Source organism: Hordeum vulgare, chromosome 3H (assembly GCF_904849725.1).
Source record: "Hordeum vulgare subsp. vulgare chromosome 3H, MorexV3_pseudomolecules_assembly, whole genome shotgun sequence".
Classification (NCBI taxonomy): Eukaryota; Viridiplantae; Streptophyta; class Magnoliopsida; order Poales; family Poaceae; genus Hordeum; species Hordeum vulgare.
In genome coordinates, this window is record NC_058520.1 from 304,082,228 (window position 1) to 304,099,746 (window position 17,519).

At 46.9% G+C, this 17,519-nt stretch overlaps 1 pseudogene; it reads right to left on the minus strand.

Moving 5' to 3' along the window:
• Positions 1-270: 270 nt before the first annotated feature.
• LOC123441717 lies at positions 271-16,450 on the minus strand (annotated as a pseudogene).
• Positions 16,451-17,519: the final 1,069 nt, after the last annotated feature.

Consider the following 17,519-nt stretch of genomic DNA (forward strand, 5'->3'; position numbering starts at 1 on the left):
ACTTCCATATTATCAGAGTTGACAATAAGGTGATTGCAACCCGCCTTCTGTGCAAGGATTAAGCCAAAACTTAGAGTCAGTGCTTCTGCTATTAATACATCGGCACATCAATCAATCCTCCAATTTCCGCCAACAATGAACCTTCCTTTGTCATCTCCGAGGATAGCCCCCGCCATGCCCCTAAGCAGACCATGATAAAAAAAAGCATCTACTTCTAGTTTCACAAAACTCATAGGAGGTCTGCTCCAAGCCCCCGTTTTATTGGTTGCCTTAGGGGGGATATGCATTAACATAGTTCATCGTTATAGCACGAGACCCCATTGAAGTATGATGTGCATCTTGAGACCTTCCTTCAGGAACCAATTTACGTCTATCCCACCATAAATACCAAGATGTTATAGCGATTAGTTCACGTGTGTTCTAGAGACTGGATATAGATATTTTTTGGTCTAGCATAAGTAGTAAAAATTCAAGGACTGTCTCTCCCACTCGACCAACAACACAAGCCTTATTGACCACCTCATATGATCCTAGCTTGTCCCAAACCTCTTTCGCCTTCTGGTACAGAAATAAGACGTATTTTGTATCTTTAGCCCATTTGAGCATGATGGGCAGATGGGTGAAACTTTAATGTGTCTATTAGCTAGCGTAACGTGACACGGGAGGGTTCCATGCAATATACGCGAGATGAATTTGTTTACCTTTGTCGGACATGAAAGTTTCCATATTTTGCCCCAAATAGGATTAACATTGGTTCTATCCATACCATTTGTCTATTGCAATTTCCTCCCATGTTATCGATTCCATTCCTCCAAATAAGCCAAACGAACCGTGAAGAAACCGTTTATTGTGTAACTCCAAGCAATGAAGTCCGACATATCATTCATGGGAAGGGGAATCATGAGCACCCTTTGAGCGCCAATTGGCCACAATGTTTGTCGCACCATGTCTTCATCCCAGTAATTCGTGATTGGATTAATAAGATCTAAAACCTTCGACAAAAGATGCCCCCTTGTAGGAGTAATGATTTTTATATTTGCACAATTTGAAATCCATGCATCTTTCCAAATATCAATATTTTTTCATTTCTAATTCGCCAGATATAACCATTCCTTAGAGAGTTAACTCCTGCCATGATGCTTTGTCGGGTAAACAATGAACCCTTCTTTAGATTTGCATTCATTAGATCGCCATCTCGGGAGTTTTTAGGTACACTTGCCTGGCTAGCAAAGCTAGATTGAAATGATGTATATCTCGGAAGCCCATGCCTCCTTGGTCTATTGGGACACACATTTTCCACCGTGCCATCCGATGCATCCTCTTTCGATTGTCCTTGTCACTCCACCAAAATTGCGGCATGATGGCAATGACTCCTTTGCAAAAAAAAGAATTTTAAAGACGGACATAGCATAAGTTGGGATAACGTGTACGACATATTCGACAAGAATTTCCTTTTGTCGACGTTCTAGGAATGGGGGTACCCAGACCTGCGTGCATGCGGCCCAGGGCTGGCCCACTTCACCGACCCCAAGATTGACTGGCACGACACCACCCGGGTCAAGGCCCTTGCGAGGGGCCAAGCCTCGCGAGGAAGAGCAGCATCAAGACCCGCATGGGACCTCCTTAGGACCCCTCCAGAGTAGCGGATATTCTGAGGCAAGGTCAGGCCTCAGGAGTCAAGGGTGACGCCAGGGAAGGACAAGCGAGCAGTAGATGGCAGGACGGGACAGTTTCTCCTTTAGTGCAAAGGAGGTGGGAGCGTACCGTGGCTCCAAAGGCATCTTCCAAAGATTTCCCTTCCGGTGAAACAAGACCATGGCTGCCCGCCGGCAGGACGGGCGTCATCCCCGTGCCCACCTTTGCAGCGCTGGTAGCTACTTTGCACGCGAAGACCACTTTTGATAGGGGAAGCATGTTCCCTTGTCCCCTTCGGAACTGGCCGTGGTGGGATCCCTTCCCGCCGAAACGATAAGGGAAGAGGGCCCGGGCCTCCACTATAAATAGAGAGGGTAGGATACTTGAGAAAGGGGGCAGTTCATTCTCACCCAAGAGCAACACACCAAGCCACTTGGCCTCTAGAGGCTCTAGAGCACTGTACTAGTTCATTCACCAACTCCGCGAGAGGCAATCCACCCAAAGCAGGAGTAGGATTTTACGCTTCGCAGTGGCTCGAACTTGGGTAAACTGTTGTGTTATGTGTTCCCCTCACCATCGAGTAGAGAGCTAGGTGAGGCTGAGCAGGGAGAGATCATCGTACATGCCCGTGTGTTCGAATCCTTAGGGTTTTGCGGAGTCTGAAATCTGACATTTGGCGCGCCAGGTAGGGGGCGTGTCGAGGTCTCTCCCAAGGTTCGGCTCACCGAAACTGACCGCGCCCATGGCGGGGAAACGACGAGTCCGCACGGAGAGGCGGGCGACCCGCGTGGCACGGACAGCGTGGGCAGGCCAAGACGCCCAGCTACACCCCGCCACCTTGACGGCCGACGTCCATGCTGGACAGGCTTCCGATGGGCGCCGGGGGTTGCCATCTTCACCAACCATACAACGTCCCCGCGCCGCCCTGGCCCTTCCGCGCATCCCGACAGCCCCTTCTCTCGTCCGAGCTTGTCACCACCCGACGCACAGGCATGTCGCGCTGCTGGTGGTGCACGAGCTAAGCCGCCAGCGCACCGCACGCCACCGCCGCATCGGAGGTCACGCATGCCACCTCGGGCTCATCGCCCCCGGCGAAGCCCAACCTCGTTCCCACACAAGCCGTGTCCGTCGGCCCGCATCGCCAGGACTTGCAACAGAAGGGCCACGCGGGCGCGCCCCAAACCTCCACCCAGGCTCACCCCTACTGGAGACCCGGCGGGAGCAGATGGGGGTACGGGACTCGGACCCGCTAGGAAGGCGTCACCGAGCATCCCCCGACGTACTTCACGGAGCGGGGAGGGAGTAATGAAGGCCCAACTACATCAACCATCAGGGGCTCACACGGTCCGACGACAAACGTATCGTCACACCTACGGGCTACGGAGGAGACCACGCAGACTGTCACTACAGCGGGAGGCACGTGCGCGACCTCTCGGATAGCCCCCGCGCAAACAGGTATGAACAACACCGTGGGGGTGATCCGAGGGGGTGGCTGAAGATGTCCGAGGCCGCCTGACTCAAAAGGTCACGGCTCTTCTCCTCCGCAAGCGTGAGGGCCTTCCCGGCGCCCGCCTCGAGGTGCTCCACGACGCGGTAGAAAAGCCCAAGTACCCGACATCGTCGGGAACCAGGGGACCGGAGACGCCCTCTGCATAGATGTCGCTCAGAGCACGGGAAGCCCTCCCCTCGAGGGATCGGAACATCCGGGAGCGCTCAAGTTGGAGGCTGCGAGCGCGGGCCGCCTCTTCGGAAGCCTCTCCAATTAGGGAAGCCGCGCCTTTTCACTTGTTTGTAGATATAAGACCGTTTACCTTCGGCAGTGGCATGTGCATCCAGCGTGACCTGTCGGCGTTCCAGTTCCTGATCCAACATTTTCCGGAGGGCATTGACGTCATATTGCAGGCAACCACGACGCTCGAGGAAGTGGGACTCCTGGAGCCTCAACATTAAACGATGGTCGGGAAGGAGGAAACATCGAGCCTCCGCCACCCCCTTGTCTATCTTCTCCTGAAGCTTCGCTTCACGAGAGGCAAGCGGTTCCTCAGCAAGCGACAACTGGTGCTCCCTCATCTCCAGACGCTCGTGCTCCAAACTCTATTCCACCTCTACAAGCGCCAGCGAGTCGGCGGATTCTCGAGGACCGGCGAGGAAGGACTCCGCCGGCGGGCCCCCCAGGGAGTCCCTCGGTGGGGCTTGCTCTTCAAGACTGGCGATGAGGGTGCAAAGCTCCGTGTGGCGGTCTTTGGAGGCCGTGCGTCGATAATCATCCTCATGAGCCTCAAAAAGAGAGCGCTCGCGGGCTTCTACCGCTTCAGCGAGGTATGCCTCCATCTCTGCGCGGGTGCGCTCCTGCTGCAGGCGGCCGAGGTTCACGACGACCTCAACCTAGCGCCACCCCGGCGCAAGGTGCTGGCGCTCACCTTCCCGGCGGGCTTCATGACTAGCAAGCCCCGCCCCCAGACGTTGAAGCGCGTCCGCAGCAGTGCGGAGCAAGCCCCATGGCGCGGTGGGCGAACCCGCGACATGCTCCGGAGTCCAGCAGGGGTCCTCGCCTCCTCTACGGCGAGCAGGAGAAGCGCGTAAGGGATCATCCGACCCGAGTCCATGCCCGGAGGCTGGGGGCTCCCGTGCGGTCGTTTCGTCGGCATTGAGTGCCCCATGAGGCCCCTCATCGCCATGCTGGAGGGGTCCAAGGGAAGGCGCGACATGGCCCCAGGAGGGTCCACACGGGAGGGGAAAGGCATCCCCTCGGAGTACCGAAGGCCGCGACCGAAGAAGACTGTGGGGGGGGGGGGTCACGTGCATGGGGCTCAGGGGGCCGAGCCCCGCGGAGTGCGAGGGAAGAGGCCACGGAATGCCTAGTGACCTCCGGTCCAGGCAACACTGATCCGCCTCCCCGGCCGCCGAAGGGGAACCTGAAGAGCAAGGTTCAGAAGATATGCGCATAAAGGAAGGACGAGGGATAATACGGGCGCTTACTCGTCAATGGCCATCCACTCCTTCCTCACCGGAGCCCCCTGCGCCGGGGGGGGGGGGGGGGGGGCGCCCTCGGGCGACCTCCTCTTCCGGCCGACAAGGGCGGCCCGGCAGGGGAACTCGGTGGCCCTTGAGCGAGGCTCGAAAGTGGGGGCAGTGCCTTCCACCATCAACCGATCGCCACCATCAACCCTGGCTCGACGCGGAGCCAGGGTCAGGAGGACGGGCAACGGCGCACGGCCCACCCCGGTCGCGGGAGTGACCGCATGACCAGGGTTCTTGCGGGGCTGAACCCCGGGGGTCGAGGCCTCTGGGGACGCCTTTCCCCCTCAGAAAGGAGCCCCCACTCATTGAAGAGCGACATCTCCGCGATGGGAGCTACTGGGGCCTTAAAGCAGTACAGCGGGAGGCCGTTCGGTGGGACCTCATCAGGATTGCCGCTGGTCAGCCGGCAAAGCAGCTCACGCAAAACATCATGGGAAAAGGGGATGACTTGGGTCCTCATTGAGTCGCTGGGCCCTGTGTAGGCCCACATTGGGCGGGAGTGGCACTAAAGAGGAGGAATCTACCGACAGATAAACTCGCGCACCACCAACGCCATCGTCACCCCCGCACGCCTCAGCTTCTCCAGCCGGATCAAGACCGGCGTGAGCCGGGAGTCACTAAGATCTTCGCGTTCCCACCCCCAGTTCGGTGTAGCGGGGGTCATCGGAGGTTGAAACAGAGCTCCGGCCTCGGCAGCCTCAACGTGCACCCACTACCGTCGGAACCCTCCCGCTTCAGGGAGGAGCTCAGCGTAGAGGGCCCCAGGGACTGCTGCATCGACAACTTTCAAGGATGCGCACCTGGAGCAATGCACCTCGGAGACCAGATCAAGGGAGAAGAAATGGCGGAGCAATGCCACGGAAGGAGTAACGCTAACGAAAGCCTCGCACAAGAACACGGAGGCGGAGAGGAGGACCAAAGAACAGGGGTCAAGGTGGAGCGCATGGATCTGGTAATGCGAAAGCACTGCACTAAGGAAGCCCGAGAATGACGGCAGTACACGAGAAAGGAGGGCGTGGAAATGGAGAGGAACCGTGGGGGACACTCTCTCACCCCGAGACCATGAACCCGGCCAGATCTGGGTGCCCACCCACTCATTAGAGCCGACAACAACTACCATCCGGACCTTCTTCAACCCCTCGAGGTTGACCACCATCGACCGTTCCAGCGCGGGCCAAGGCACTGCCAGGATGATCGGGACCTGGGAGCCTCTGTATTTCCCCCCTTTCTGAGGCATCCGGAGAGAACAAGACAAAGACGTCGCGACGCGTGTGGGTCGGAGGAAGAACCAACAGCTGGATCGATAGAAGAAAGAGCCGGCAACGGAATGGATAGGGGGCGTAGACGGTCAGCACACACAGGTGAGGAGATGCTTCGCAGAGAGGACGAGTTCGCCGTTTTAAAGGCCTGGCCCGTAGGCTTTTAGGGCCCATGACGCTTCGGGCCGCCCTCAAGGCTCCGCCAAGAAGCCAACCCAGGCGCACCTTGGGCCCGGGGGCTACTGTCGGCTTCTGGGAATGGGGGTACCCAGACCCGCCTGCCTGCGGCCCAGGGCTGGCCCACTTCACCAACCCCAAGATTGACTGGCGCGGCACCACCCGGGACAAGGCCGTCGCAAGGGGCCAAGCCTCACGAGGAAGAGCGACATCAAGACCCGCAGGGGGCCTCCTCAGGACCCCTCCGGAGAGGCGAATATTCTGAGGCAAGGCCGGGCCTCAGGAGTCAAGGGTGGTCGCCAGGGAAGGACATGCGAGCAGTAGATGGCAGGACGGGACAATTTCTACTTTAGTGCAAAAGAGGTGGGAGCATACCGAGGCTCCAAAGGCATCTTCCAAAGGTTTCCCTTCCGGTGCAACAAGATCACGGCCGCCCGCCGGCAGGACGGACGTCATCCGTGCGCCCACCTCTACAGCGCTGGCAGCTACTTTGTAGGCGAAGACCAGTTTTGACAGAGGAAGCATGTTCCCTTGCCCCCCTTCAAAACTGGCCGTTGTGGGAACCCTTCCTGTCGAAACGATAAGGGAAGAGGACCCGAGCCTCCACTATAAATAGAGAGGGTAGGATACTTGAGAAGGGGGCAGTTCATTCTCACCCAAGAGCAACACACCAAGCCACTTGGCCTTCGGAGGCTCGAGAGCACTGTACGAGTTCATCCACCAACCTCTGCGAGAAGCAATCCACCAAAAGTAGGAGTAGGGTTTTACGTTTCGCAGCGGCCCGAAACTGGGTAAACGGTTGTGTTGTGTGTTCCCCTCACGATCGAGTGAGTCCTTCGTCCTTTCCATCGAGTAGCGGGCTAGGTGAGGCTGAGCAGGGAGAGATCTTCGTACATGCCCGTGTGTTCGAATCCTTAGGGTTTTGCGGAGCCCGAAATCCGACACCTTTCCCCTAGTAGATAACATTTTTTTTCTTTTGGTTCACTTATTTTTATAATAATGTGATCAAATAGGAATTGGAAACAATTGCTTTTATCCATACCCTCTTTTGAAGGTAAACCCAAATATTTGTCATTGAGGGCTTTAGTCGTCATATTTAGAATTGTGCAAATTTGCACCTTCCCTTCCACTTTTGTATTGGGACTAAAGAAAATAATAGACTTTTCAATGTTCACTATTTGCCCCATGGTAGCACAATAAGAGTCCAAAACTGATTTCAATGCCTCTGCATTCATAACATTTGCTTTCATAATGATCAAAGAGTCATCAGCGAAGAGAAGGTTTGAGATCGAAGGGGCATATCTACAGACCTTAACTCCAGAAATATTACAGTCCTCCTCCGCATTAGCTAGTAGAGTAGCCAACCCCTCCATAGATAACAAAAATAAATATGGAGAGTGGATCTCCCTGCCTCAGACCTCTAATAGGTTTAAAACTCTCTGTATCTTTAGTATTAAAGCAAACCCGGTTCTCCATAAAGAATACACATTGCATAATCAAATTTACCCACTTCTCTAGGAATCCCAACTTGAGCATAATTTCCTTCATAAATGACCACTCTACTCAGTCATACGCTTTGTGCATATCCAATTTTATGGCACACACACTCGATGAACCAAGGACTAGCGAGATGCCAATTCGTGCGTGTAGATGGCCCGATCTTTCATGGCGATGCTTGATCAACAGTTTGTCTCGAGATCCTCCTTGCAACCTCCAAGAATAGTTTTCAACCGCGTTAAAAAATACATGAATAAAAATAATGATCCCCTTGAATCAGCACATAGGTCTGGATGTGATGATTAACCCTTCGTCACTAGTAAATTTTTACGATGGAAAAATCATAGATGATAAACAAGATATGGTCGACCGAAACTCGAACATTTTTGTGTATATCTCATAAATCACGAATACACAAAAAATGATCTCCCTATACATGGACGCCATCTACTTTTATATATAACCAACGCATGGCCTAAAGCAGGGGATCCCCTTTCGCCTTATTTGTTCTTGTTATGTACGGAGGGTCTGACTGCTGTCTTAGCAAAGGCGGAGGAAACTGACAATATTTCTGGTAGAAAGGTCAGTAGAGAAGCACCATCAGTGTTCAACCTACTTTTCACAGATGATTTGCTCATACTTATGCGAGCAAATGCTACAAGTGCGGAGGCTTTGAAAGCGATTCTAGATACTTATTGTGGTACTTCGGGGAAAGTGGTGAGTGCCAAAAAATCAAGTATATTTTTTAGCGCCAACACAAAAGTAGAAGATAAATCGCAAATTTGTACTATTTTGAATATCATGACTGAGGCACTTAATGATAATTATTTGGGACTACCTACCAATGTGGAAATGGACAAAAGTGATTGTTTTCAATTCCTGATTGATCGAAACATAATGAAAATTAGTGGATGGAAAGAAAAGTTGTTATCTGGTGGTGGAAAGAAATTTTTACTAAAACCTGTTGTTCAAGCTATCCCAACATATGCCTTGTCCGCCTTTAAAATTCCTAAAAAATTGTAAATGAATTATTGACGCGATGCCGCAATTCTGGTGGGGTGACGAGGACAATCAGAAAAGGGTGCATTTGATGGCGTGGTGGAGGATGTATGTTCCAAAAGACCAAGGTGGAATGGGCTTCCGAGATATACACTATTTTAATCTGGCACTACTAACTAAACAAGCCTGGCGTTTATTGGATAATCCTAACTCATTATGTGCCACCATTTTAAGAGCTAAGTATTTTTCCCGTGGGTGATTTGATGAGTGCAAGCTTAAAAAAGGGTGCTTCTTTCACTTGGCAAACTATTATAGCAGGAGTGGAATCTCTTAGGAATGGTTACATATGGAGGGTTGGAACCAGAGAAAACATTGATATATGGAGAGATGCATGGATCTCGAATTGTGCGAATAGGAGAATTATTACACCTAGGAGGGGGAATCTATTGACGAAAGTGATTGACCTTATTGATCCAGTTACAAACTTTTGGGATGAGGATCTGGTAAGACAAATATTGTGGCCAATCGACGCCTGAAGAGTCCTGGCAATTCCCTTCCCTATGAATAATATGTAGGACTTCATTGCTTGGAGCTATACTAAGAATGGTTTGTTCACTGTAAGACCATCTTATATGGAGGAATGGAATAAACAACATGGGCGGAAATTGGAATATTAAAACGACATGGGAATAAGTAAGGTCAATCATATTTGGGGCAAGATTTGGAAATTAGCTTGTCCAGAGAAGGTTAAAAAAAATATCCGGCATACGCTCCACGGAACTCTTCCGTGTCGGGTTATGCTCGCTAATAGACACATAAAAAAATTGTCTGTCTATCCAGCATGTGTGAATGGGCCAGAGGATACTAAACATGTCATGTTTTTATGTTAGAAGGCTAAAAAGGTGTGGGAAAAGTTTGGGGCTATACGAAATGATTAAAAACACTAGCATGGTGGACCGTGCACGTGAGGCAACTCTTAAAGTGTTACTACTTATGTCTGATCAAGATATATCTATGTTGGGTTGCCAGAACGGAAGGGAGTTGATCTCTATTACCACATGGTATCTATGGTGTAATATAAGGAAGCTTGTTCATGAGAGGAAGTCGGAAGAGGCGTCCCAAACCTCAATGGTGATATGGGCTATAATGGCAAACTACATAAATACCCAATTACCAAAGGCGAAGAAGAAGAGTGGAGGATGGAGCAGACCTCCAAATTGGTTTGTTAAATTAAATGTGGATCCTTATTTTGATCACGATCAGCTAAGGGGCACATCAGGTGTTGTATAAGGGATGACAAAGGAAACTTCATTGTAGGAGCAAACTGGAAGATTGAGTGTTGTGCGGATGCCCTAGCTGCGAAAGCGTTAACACTTAGGTTTTTCCTTCTGTTGGCACAAAAAGGAGGATGAAATTGCCTTATTATCTATTCTGACAATATGGAAGTAATTGAAAAAATGAACAACGGAGTATACTTGGGAGGAGCGCAACTGCAATCTTCGAGGATTGTTTTTTTTATGGTTTGTGATTTTTCTTTTACTAGTTTTGAGCATTATAATAGAAAAGAGAACAAAGTAGATCATGAGCTCGCTAGAGTAGCAAAAAGTTCTGGTACGATGGAGTGGATTGAGGAGCCTCTTGAAAATATTGTACCTATTCTTTATAGATGATGTAAAAAATATTTCAAATTAATAAAGTTGATGATGTTTTTAAAAAATGCATGGCCTAAGGCCCAAACCTCCTAGACTCATGCCTACGTAACTAGTACGACTTGCCATCACGATTTATATGGCACATAATTAGCATAAGGAAAACTGCTAGCTAACAAGAAGATATACCCCCCTCCCCGTGCCTAAACATAAGTCTTTTTAGAGATTTTATTAGGGGGCTACATACGGAGCAAAATGAATGAATCTATATTCTAAAATATGTCTATATACATCTGCATGTTGTCCCTTAATGAAACCTCTTAAAATACTTATATTTAGGAACGGAGGGAGTACTTCCTATTTTTAAAAGGACACATGCATACATAAATTAAACAGACTCAAAAAAGGATAAATATTCTCCATGCAATTAGGACCTAACGTACAATTACCACGTGACACATGTGATAAGCAATCCAAACAATTCAAAAAGGACCCGACGTGAAATTCCATGGTCTCAATTTTAATCCAACCGGGAGGTGTACGAAAGTTGGGTTGCACCTTGCCACATATGGGTTCCTCCATAAACTTAGGTTTGTTGCCATGACGAACAAATACTTCTTGGAAAGGATCTGACTTCCTTCTATTTATCAAACCAAAATTGATATATAGGCTTTATATATGGACGTCTCTCACATGGATTTTGTGATTCTCCTATATTTCCTTATGTATGTGCATGTACAAGAATTGTACAATATGCATCAATTTTTTATCCACATATGCACCCGTCTTCGCAGCACAAACACCTGAGCCACATGGCAAACGTTTTTTGCCATCTCTGCTAGTGTGCAATACATTTGGACAGTTCATAATTGTACCAACATTCTTGATTACACCCTCCTTGCCCTTCTCGGTTGGTTCGAGTTTAGTACAAGCCGCACTTGATAATATTCTAGATGTCACAATGTCCGTATGAAAGCACAACTTCTCCCTAGGTGGTTTTGGTAATTAATAAGAACATACATGTCATTGGACTAATGGTTCTATCTAGTATTCTTGAGTAAAAGTTCAATGATGGATTGACTAAGGATTGTGAGGAGAAACTCCAAGGAATCAAATAAATGGGATTGGCCAAGCTTCAAGTTTCAAGACTCTATATTTTACACTTTGGGAGAAATCACATTTGAGTTCATAGGAAAACAAATGCTATTAAAAGGGGATGAGATGTCTATGATGATCTGGTTGCTCAAGTGCTTAGATATTAGCCACCAAAAATACTCATAAAGTTCTCTCACAAATATTCTATCCAAACCCCAAGGTCAAATTCGGTGCCACAAATACCTCCAAATCGACCATACTAAGTTTTACCCTAGACAGAACCTATGCCAAACCCTAACATCTCGGTAACACCAAGTTTGGTTTCGGTCTGATTGAAAAACAGTGGACAACTCCCTGGATAGCCATTTGTTAAAATCAGAATTTCCGAGTTTTGCAAATCGGTGCCACCGAGTATGGTAACTGCCTAGGCCAGCCAAAATCAGACCCTTCAAGATTCATATATCGGTCTCACCGAAAAGCCTAAAGTTGCCACATTTTGCAATAGTGTGTACAACCGAGTTTTTACTTCGGTTTCACCATCCATCCACCTCTCATTTGTAGAGGAAGCACTCAGAATGGTGTAACAGTTAGATTTTGGGAGATGCATATATATACCCATCCATCTACCTCTCATTCGTAGAGGAAGCACTCAGAATGAACCAACAGTTGCCCCATCCATTTTTTGAGAGAGAGCCACCTACTCATGTGTTGAGATCAAGATATTCCAATTCTACCATATGAATCTTGATTTTTAGCCTCCCCAAGTTGCTTTCCATCCAATAAATCTCTTCTACCCAAGCCAAAAATGTGAGAGAGTGATTGAGTGTTGAGGCGACAATCTTTTGAAGCACAATAGAGCAAGGACTTCATCATACTACCACATCCATTACCTTTTAGAGAGTGGTGTCTCCTAGATTGGTTAGGTGTCGCTTGGGAGCCTCCGAATTTGTGTGGAGTTGAACCAAGAAGTTCGTAAGGGCAAGTAGATCGCCTACTTTGTGAAGATATACCCGAGTAAGGCTAGTCCTTTGTGGAAGTAAGCCGTGGTGGAATAGACAAGGTTGCTTATCCGTGGACCCTTTGTGGGTTGAACCCTCCGTGGACTCCGGCGGCCATTACCCTCTATGGGTTGAAGTCTCCATCAACGTGGACGTACGGTAGCACCACCTATCAGAACCACGCCAAAAATCTCCGTGTCTATCTTCGCATTTGATCTTCCTATCCATATACCCTTTATTTACATGTGCATGTCATTACTTTCCGCTGATATACTCTTAGACTTGCATGTGTAGGGTGTGCTTGACTTGCTACTATTGGTAAAACTTTCCCACAACTAAAATTGGGAAAAGTATAAGTTTTTATTTTGTCAAATAGTCTAATCACCCTCCCTCTAGACATACTTCGGATCCTACAAGTGGTATCAGAGCTTTGGTCTCCATTGCATTGGTTTCACAACCTAGGAGAGTATGGGTCTAGTGAGGTAAATTACCATCGTAGAGGTCCATATTTTGATGGTAGAAACTTTGCAAGTTGGAAGCATAAAGTAAAAATGCATATTTTTGGTCATAACTCCCCCCCCCCCCGTTTGGGCCATTACTCGTGTTGGATTGCAAGGTGAATTCTTTGGTGATGGAAGGGAGTCAGATCATGAAGCGACCGTAGAATAATTGAAGATGTTGCGATACAACGCTCAAGCATGTGACATCTATTCATCTGCCTATGCCCCGAAGAGTTCAACAAGATTGCAAAGGAAATTTGGGACACTTTGGTTGATATGCATGAAGGTACCGAATCCATTAGGGAATCTAAGTTGGATGTGCTACAGAGTCAACTTGAGAAGTTCAAGATGAAGGATGGTGAAGGAGTCGCGAAAATGTACTCTAGGATTGCTCTCATCACAAATGAGATTGCCATCTTTGGAAGCAAAGATATGACCGACAAATTCATCATCAAGAAGATTCTTAGAGCCTTGGATGGAAAGTAAGACACCATGTGCACATTGATCCAAATGATGCCAAACTACAAAGATCTCAAGCCAACGGAAGTCATTGGAAGGATTGTTGCTCATGAAATGTCACTCAAAGACAAATAAGAGTTTCATAACAAGTCAAGCGGTGCTTACAAATCTTCAAGTGACACTCCCTCTACTTCAAATGACAACTTATTACCAATGAAGAGATAAGCCTCATGGTCAAGAAATTCAAGAAGTTCTACAAGAGTAGAGGCAAAGAGAGAAGCTCCAACTCAAGATATGAAGAGAAGCATTCATCTAGTCGTGATCGTCATAGCTACAATTGTGGAAGGCCCGGACACTACTTCAATGAGTGCACGCCCCCCCCCCCCAAAAGAAGAGAACAATCACCTAGAAGACGAAGCTCAAGAGATGAGTCACCTCAAAGAGAGATAAGGAGTAGAGAAGATCTTTATGAATGAAGTCCCTCCCGGAGAAGCAAGGAATCGGATAAGAAGTATAGGTATACACCAAGAGACACTCAAGAACAAGACATCAAGGTCATGTTGGTGAATGGTATCCGGCTTCGAATCTGACAACCAATCCGAGAGAAGCTACCACTCCAACTCTGACTATAGTCAAGATGAAGGTGTTGCGAGACTAGCACCCGTATCCTCTTATTCCTATGACATATTTGAGTCACCAAATGAAGGATTTGGAAATTACTGTATGGCTAAAGGCTCCAGGGTATCACACCCCAAATACTTTGACTTTAAGAGTGATGGGGATGACTTACTTGGATATGATGACTTGCTTTTTGATAAAACTAGTAATGTTAGTCAAAATGAACTTGATGATAATCATGCTAGCCAAGATAAGTCATGTGGTGATGATAAGAAGGAGATTGAGTGTCTAACTAAAGAAATAAACACTCTTAAGTTAGCCCATGAATCTACTCTAGAATAACATATAGGGCTTGTAAGAACTCATGAGAAGCTACGCTTCGAGAAGGTAAATTTAGAGCAAGAGTATGAGTTTCTTAAAGAGATCAATGATGATCTTCGAAAGAACAATTCTTCTTATCTAGCCAAACCATTACTCTGTCTACTTTTGTTCCAAAAGTTAAGCTAAGAAAACTAGTAACAAAGGCAAGAAAGTTTCTTCATCTAGTAACAACAACACTAATGCTAAATCAAATGATCTTGTTGCTAGTAGCTCTATTGATTCCACTAATGATTCTCTTAGCCAAGTTACACTTGAGCAAGAAAAAAATTTATTAGAAGGAATTATAGAGAGAGGTGTCTTCAAGAGTCTTGCCGAAAGTAAGCAATTCGAGGAGATTTTACGCAAGCAAGGAGGACATCGGAAGAAACAAGGCATTGGCTACTTCAATGCCAATGAAGGTGAATGGGAAGAAGGTTAATACCCCAATCCGAAGTTTGTTCCCCAAAAGGATAAGTATGATCCTACTCTCCCCAAGGGAACAAATGCTCAAGATGACCTTCCACCACAAGACCACAAGCTCAAGGGCAAGGACAAGCTTCAAAGAGAATATTAACTCATTTGAACAAGAATCCCAAGCCATGGTCAAGTGTGTTCCCAAGGCCACCACTAGCTTTTCTTCATCAAGCACTACCTCAAGTCCAAGGTTCACCATCAAGTTAATGTGGTTCCCCAAGAAGAAGAACTAGAGAAGTTCTTGATGGGTGACTCTACCAACAAAATTCACTACCATTCATTTTGGCAAGAACTATCTGCAATAAACTCCAACCCTATGCATTAGTTCAAGGAGTCATATATTCCCTCAAAGGCAAGCAATGGTCAAGGTAATTGATGTTCATTAAAATTCACTATCATTCATTTTGGCAAGAACTATTTGCAATCAACTCCAACCCTATGCATTAGTTCAAGGAGTCATATATTCCCTCAAAGGTAAGCAATGGTCAAGGTAATTAATGTATCAATGAACATCATCTCATATGTGCTTCACTCCATGTCCATAGATATCCCTGTATTTCTTCCTTGTGTGGGACTAACCCATGTAGGTGAGAAGAGTATGAAACAACAAGGATAGCTCCCAACTCAAGATGATCTTCATCAACAATGAGCATCCACCACTACTACACCTACATGAAGTCTTCTACTAAAAAACCCAAGGTTATTTTGTCCCTCTTAGGGGGGGGGGGTGTCACATCAAGGGGGGTCTTTAATCTAAGACATGAGTCAAAGCATCTCACAAGATGTGAACACATTAAAAGCTTTATGTAAAAGTGGTAACCCCACTTGTGCTTAAATGGTGAGTATGACAAATGAACAAGTATCCTTACTTGGATAGTAAGTCAATATACTCATATATACTCCCTCCGTTTCTAAATATAAGACCTTTTAGAGATTTCACTATGGACTACATACAGATGTATATAGACATATTTTAAAGTGTGTATTCATTCATTTAGCTTTGTATGTAGTCCATAGTGTATAATCTCTAAAATGTCTTAAATTTAGGAACGGAGGGAGTAGATGACTTCGTCATCACCAAAGTGCTTGGTAGATACTAGAGTGGATGTGCATGTTTGCCATATTTCATTTGACATCTTATTGTGTGAACATGTTGGTATGCATATTTTTACTCATTTGAGGATATCCAATTGTTGTTATTCTTTTTATTTGGACAATTGGATATACAAGAATGCCTAAGTACCCCTATTTAGCTATCTATGATTTCTCATCTCAAATTCTATTCATGCTTTATCACAAAATTTGAGCAAGCACTTTTCGCACCCTCTGTGTGAGGAGCACTTGGAGTTCCATTTCGACAAGAGCTAACTTCCAAAACTTCCCATGTGCCACTTGGTGATACCAGCTCCACGAACTTGGTTCCACCAAAGCACTAGGGTTAATCTGGTTTTTGAACCTCGGTACAACCGATTTTATAATCTCGGCCTCACCGAGTTTCCCTATCCTCTAGCAGTTAAGAAACTTGGTGGCACCAATTTTTTTAAAATGAGTGTCATCGACAGCAGGTGGATGTACATACCCACGAACCCAAGATTGAAAATTTCTTCAAACACTTTGCCTCCCGCGTCCCACTGCTGTTGCGCTCGAATTCCAAGGACATCATACTTGCCTCCCATGCACCCTCGCCATCGGAGTATGGCACCGTCCATGGCGGTCTGCCCCGCCGTTGCTGTCGTAGCAAGTTCTTCGCCAAGTTAGGGTAAGAACTCGACCCATTTTGTGCTCCAAGGTTTAATTCTTGCACACTAGGACATGTTCATCTTCATGCCACGAATTGAAATATTCCTATCCATCAGAAAACTCGATTAGATTAGCTGAACAAAATATTTTAGGTTTAGGGTTCCGCTATATGCGTATCGGTAGCACCAAGTGGAAAAGGATCAGTACCATCAATTCTGGTTTTGAGTTGTGAGAACTATATCGGACAAACCTAGTTATCATTTTTGTGAATCCAAAAATGACGAGCAAGTCTATGATAAGGAGAAAGTCTGTCTCGGTGGCTCCTAAAATTAAATCTTGGTGGACGTGAAACTCACATAGCTGAATTATGAAACTAAGATGTTGAGTTCAGATTTTCCAAAATCAGCCGTGTTTTGTGATGCTTATTGATCATTTTATAATTTTTGATTGTTCCATGCTGTTATATTATCATTCTTGGATGTTTTATGATCATTTTATAACAACTTTATATCATTTTTTGGGACTAACCTATTGACATAGGGCCTAGTGTGAGTTGTTGTTTTTTGCTATTTTTTCCTTTGCCAAAAATCCATATAAGATGAAGTCCAAATGTGACGAAACTTTACGGAGACTTTTTTGGGATGAGAAGGAAACTTGGGAGCCAAGAATGAGCAGCACACGAGGCCCAATGGGGTCACTAGACACCAGGGCATGCCCAGGGCCCCTAGTGTGGCCTGGTATCTACTCGGACCCTCAGGCACCTCCTCCACCGCCTCTGAGCTCTATAAATACCCCAATATTCAGAAAACACTAGAGGAGTCAATGAAAAATTGTTTCAGATGCCACAATTTCCAGAAGCCATGAAATCCAATCTAGAGCCTGTTCCAGAGAAGAACACGATCGTGGAGGGGTTCACCATCCTCATTGGTGCTCCTCCGATGATGCATGAGTAGTTCATATCAGACATACATGTTCATAGGCAGTAGCTAGTTGGCTTTCTCTTTTGGTTTGTTTCTCAATACAATGGTCTCTTGGAGA